This window comes from Lasioglossum baleicum, chromosome 12, assembly GCF_051020765.1.
Source record: "Lasioglossum baleicum chromosome 12, iyLasBale1, whole genome shotgun sequence".
Lineage (NCBI taxonomy): Eukaryota > Metazoa > Arthropoda > Insecta > Hymenoptera > Halictidae > Lasioglossum > Lasioglossum baleicum.
The window spans coordinates 15,202,847-15,208,934 of NC_134940.1; positions in this window are offsets into that span (position 1 = coordinate 15,202,847).

Sequence of the window (6,088 nt, forward strand, 5' to 3'; positions counted from 1 at the left end):
AAAATTTCATTCTTCTTTCGATGATCTTGTTAAAGTGACACTAATACACTGGTGGCTATAAATCTTTTTAATACCTCCACTGTTTTAAACTGTACGTATCCATTTTTGTCATAAATACACTAAATCCGCAATTCGTGCTACCTCCGCTCATCTGGCGACTGTGCCCCCGCGTGATAGGGGTCGCTAGTATACAACAAACGAGGTTCTACCGTGATCGTCAAGCGATGTATTTGAATATCATTAAAACGACCTTGTTAAGACTCGCCAGCCGTCAATGGATCGAAATATCGGAAATATCAGGAATGGGTGTACTCTTCTAATTCGCTAATGATGCAAGCGGATTAAGGGATCGTTAAAAGCTATACCTGTTACGTAATCAAAGGGGCTCTGTCGGCAGGGTAGTCAGCTGAATCAGCCTGTGCGTGGAAAATACGCGTGCATAGTCGACTCAACCCCACCCTACGACTAGCCGTCGTAACCGCACCAGCACACAATGGCTGATTAAGCCGCTTCGAACCGTTTACAATGTCCACGAGCTGCCACTAGGCGTTAGTTTCAATCGAACGAGCCGACGCGACGACCGGATCGACCGTTTGCGTCGTCGTCAGTCCATCATTAAAAAAACGCGGACTCCTACGATGCGCATTCCAACACAAGAACAGCTAAGTTTCTTCCTTCCCTTGTTTATTCGACAGTCCTCTCTTGATCAATCGTAGACGCGCGATTGTTTGGCGAGCATCGCGCGCGCTGCTCAAGAGAGGTCCAATGGCAATCAGCGAATTCGCACCTCTGACCTAGATCTATGATTAAATCCCCGATTGCGAGCTGTTATTTGGAAAATCAACTTGCTGGCTACGAGTTGCAGATCTTTATTGCATATTAACGATGAAATGGTTCGACCGATGGATGTACAATGTACAGGGTTGTCAAGAAATTAGGTGTAGCAACAAGTTAGCATAGCAAAATAACCTTGACAGACTTTCTTTTCAAGCTCTAATGTTTCTTTCACGACTGTCCCGTGTTCTACTCGTCGAGAGGAACAAACTTCTCAAAGGAAGCGTCAGAATATCATTAGAATGAAATGTTAACCTTGAAAATGATCATTTACTGTTAAATACGCCTTCGATATCGGTTTTGCAGATAATGATTCTTGAAATACTGAAGATAAATGATTGCGTGCGGAGACGATTTTGCAGACTTAATCTTGAATCGATTGAAAGAATTCACGGCATGAAAGCTGAGGTTGCAAAACCCGCTGATCAGTTCTTGTTGCGTGACGATGCTTCTTCTCGTAACGCGACTGTCATTAAGCTATTTCTTACGGGGAAAAACCGTCACAGTTCGCAAACCGTCCCGTCACTCATCGGATTCGATAACAGCGGATCTATTTCGAAAGTTAAAATTCCACTCGAGTCGTTCGCCATTTTGACTCCCTCGACAACTAGTTTCTCGGAAGTTTTACGATTTTACACACCGAAGATTTCTTGGAGAATTCGATTCTTTATCAATTTATGAACATGGTCAGGCTGCAGCCCATTATGTGGAATCATTTCTGCACATATTATGAATAAAATGCTGTACCAGTCGAGAGATTGAAACAACTTCTGCATTAGCTGCGGCTCAGTTAACAATAAACCGCGGTAAACGTTGAGCGCATTTGGACGGCGAACAATAGTGAACCGAACGATAACAATTTTTCTAGAGTCCGATTTACCCGGTGCGTTTTCCACGGCACGTATGAAAGCGACAATACACGCACTGCGGGTGACGCGAAAGCCGCTTTGCGTCCGTCAGAAGAGCAATTCCATCGCGGAGACCTCGCAAATACCGTTGCCACGATGCTGAGGCATTTAATCCATTGCCACGGCTGGCATTGTTCTTGCCTCGCGTTACGGCAGGGCATCTCTCTCTCTCTCTCTCTTTCTCTTTTGCCTTCTATTTTTCCTTTTGCCACTCCACCCATGTTTCTACTCTCGTCCTTTTCCTTCCCGCCCATTCTTTCCTCGTCGCTCGCGACGATGGCCTTGCCGGCCAGTTACCGCTCCAAATCGGCTTTCTCTGCAACGCCCTCCACCGCTATTGTTTTAGCTGAATTTAATTACGCGTCGGATACGAATCGTCCGAGTCTGCCGGATGAAATCCTCTTTGAATGCACCCTGCCCCTCCCCCCGCCGCAACGGCTCGACTATACCCCTCCCTCCCCACCATTCTAACTCCACGACACTTCGACCAGACCTTTGTTTCCGGTTCGAGCTTGGCTCAAAGGGAGCTGGGATTTATTTAATCGGATAGCTAGTCCAATGCTCGAACCCGACCTGTATTTGCTGAGTTGTGTTGCCACGGGTTCTTTGTGGCGTGCTTTTCGAACGTTTTGCTTTAAGAATGATGAATCGCAGTACTTTCCTTCTTTCTTGTTTTTTCTTTTCCTTTCGTTCTTCACCGGTACGCACCCTCTTGCTGTCGCGCTGGCGGTTTCGGTCGGTCCGCGTCATTAGCGAGTTGCAATGGAAAATCAGTCGGAAGTATGTGTAATTAACCCTTTGATTACTGTTCACAAGGTACACTGTTACGAATAACAGTTCTAGCCAGCGTCGCCAAATGAGGGGGAAAATGTGGCTCTCTCTCTCTCTCTTCCAGTATCGGCAATGTCTCGATATATAGGGAAACATTTCGGGATAAAAACGTTATTTATACGGTTCCTTCATCTCTTATTCGCCAATTCAATGAACTCTATGTAACTAGCGAACGTGAACAATATTCCTGGAATGTTGGCATTGTGATGACAAGCATAATCGAGGTTCCACAAAATCATGTGTTAAACAAGTAAATGCGATCCGAATTGTACCGTCTTTGGTTTCATTTTATTCGGAAGAAAACTGCAGTAATTAATATGCCGGTAAAAGTTTCAGAGAAACATAATTGACAATAAAAAGGTTTAGTAGGCTATTCTATAATATTTTCGCACGTGTTCAGACGCCGGAGTCCCTGAAAAATGAGTTCTATAGAACTAGACTGCGGATTGTATGCATTTATGACAAAAATGGGTACGTACAATTTAAAATAGTGGAGGTATTGAAAAGATTGAAGGCCACCAGTGTATTAGTTTCACATTAACAAGATCATCGAAAGAAGAATGAAATTTTTATTTGGCTCCTGTGTCTTGCAATCAATGCAAACATTTTTTATTTTGCATAAAGATCCGCAGTCTATATATAACTAACGAACGTAAACAATTTTCCAGGGATGTTGGCATTATGATGACAAGCATACACGTGTGCATACAGAGACGGTAATGTCGGTTGACAGATGTTCCGGTTAAAATGGAGATAGATAAGAAGTTCCATGCATAATGCAGGAATTAAAACGTTAACCTCTGCGGTACGAGCATCAGTAGGAACGATACCCCGCGGACCAAGTTTCCAGCCGCAGTAAAAGGATATTAAACGAAGTTGTAGATCGCTGATAAAGGAACGCCTTTACTGTAATATCCTTCGCGTAAAACAGCCAGATTCCATGTCCGAGATTAAAACACACCGCTATTGCCCAACACGGCGAAACGTATCTCTTTATCCGATCGAATCGACCCATTTTCCCATCTTCGAATTCGCTATCCGGACAACATTCGTTCGTTTATACCGCAAATAAAATATAACGTTTCCCGATGTTTGCCGACCGAATAGTCTTCATGAATTGCACGCGTGTCCCCGGACCTAGTTTATCGTCGTTTAAAAGCAAATTTCTGGGCTGGAATAATATTTGGACACCGTCGAACTTCTCGTTAGAGCGCGACGGATTTTCGCCTGGAGATATGAAGATTTCGCGAAAAAACAAACGATAATTATAACCCGTTCGCGATGTTCCGACGCGGATCGCGTTGACTCGAACGCGTGTGATATAATTGTCGTTCCCGTAGGATTTTCTGTCGCGCGTGTGTGTCTCGACGGAGAAATCGAGTACGTCCCGACAGGATTGGCACCATTCATGCGAGCTGGAACGTTCACAGCTGTCGATGGTGTGTTTGATTTGCCAAGTCGTCAAACACAGAGCGGAAATGAATCTGGCCAGACTGTTAGCAATGCGATCGCGCGTTGCTCCATTGATGGCGCGAAGGCCATGCAATAAAAATCACACACGTCGCGTCCCCGGCGACAACTACAAATAAAAATATTCCCGCTTGTATTTCACTCTTCGCGCTCGCAGTCGGACTGCTGTTCATCTTTCCTGAGTATCGAATAATTTAAGGTAAACAGTCTGATCGATCAATGATGCATGCTCACTACCAGTATCTACAATTGTTTCCGCATGTTAAATGTTAGTTTGGTATTCAAATTTGCTTACTGTGTTAGGAATACAAGACTGTGGTGAGGCAAAACTTGTGTCCCTACTCTACGACGCTATTCCCCCACGCTTTCGCCCGTTCACGTGACGCGCTTCGTCTCTGTCGTGCATGCATCAACGTCACGTGCCTGCTCCCCCTAGTAGCATTTATGGTTGGCATTTTGTTGACTCTTCGGTTAGACAACCGTTAGAAATGTCGCCTTTTTATGCAGTTGGGCGAAATACCTAATCCAGACCATTTCATTTTCAATTATATTTCTGTGAAACTTTTACCAGCATATTAATGACTGCGGTTTTCTTCCGAGTAAAATGAAACCAAAGACGGTACAATTCCGATCGCATTTACTTGTTTAAAACCTCGATTATGCTTGTCATCATAATGCCAACGTTCCAGGAGAATTGTTTACGTTCGTTGGTTATATAGAATTAATTGAATTGACGAATAATTCATTGATCCCGAAATGTTTCCCTATACCGAGACATTACCGTGGTAATAAAATGTCAATTATCGCTAATTGAAAATTTGAACAGTTTCATTCGCGATCTATCGCAGTGAGATTGCACGGCTGAGAGGTTGTTTCGCAGTGACCAGGGCGCAGCTCTGACACGGTTAGAGAGAGTCTGTGCAAAGTATTTCTTCGAGGGACAAATGTTTGCGAGACAGTATACCCGTCGACGGTACAGTGAGATTAATAAATAATCATTACGCGGCAATAAATAGCCCAGATGTCCTGCGAACCAATCCCGTACGGGTATCTGTAATTATTAATGGGGAGTAGCCACAGTGCACGCTGAAGACCGCACGTGGAGCATCAAGTGCCACCAATGCAGTCGGGATCGTCACGGGCACCGAGCTTTCTGCTGACCGACGATTTATGATTTCGCTGGCCGGTCCGAGTTGCAGCTGCATCGCGGCATTATTCGCGAACTGTTACATCTATATGCCGGGTAAACCACGTAACCCGTCCCCCATTATTATTTCTGTAGTTGGCAATATAGATGACATACTTGAAATTGTTCCAGAAACTAACGACAAATTGACCTTGCTTCTATGGATCTTTCGAATGGCTCCCGTTAGCACCCATCACACCAGTTCTTCGCTTTACTGGACAATTAAAAGATCATGTGTCACCTGTGATTTTTAAGCTTCTGAAAGAAGATTTTTAAGCTTCTCTTTGGCACAGCAGAATTATTGCCTGTTAACCCGTTGCCCTATTTTAACGAGTCACACTCCTCATGATGATTTTCAACAAAGTCTAACAAACATAAATGTTACGCCTTTCTTTTCAAATGACATAAAATTTGATTCGTTTGTGATTAATATTTAAGCTTAAAAGAAATGAAGCATTAATTTAAAATGTAGCCATACAAAAAAAATATAAATTTTCTTTTCTCTTCTACGACATTTTTGGGGATGAAGACGTTTTAATCACTGCAACTGTATATTAGGTTGTAAAGAAAGAAACGCAGGATTTTTGTTCCTTTGTTTTAATTGCAATTTTATACCAATAAATATTTGCCTTGATTCAATGAGCTTTAATGCTTTTGACATTTAATTTTATTCAATTGTCTTTGCACAAAGACAAGGCACAGCCTTGTCAATGATCGAATGATCAAGGATTGAATGTGACATAAGTGCTCAAGTATTAAATATAAACGCGATGAATCTCCTTAATGATGCGCACGCAAATGATTATTGAAATTCGCTGAGCTGGCTACGAAAACAACAAATTTATATTCGTAACTTCGT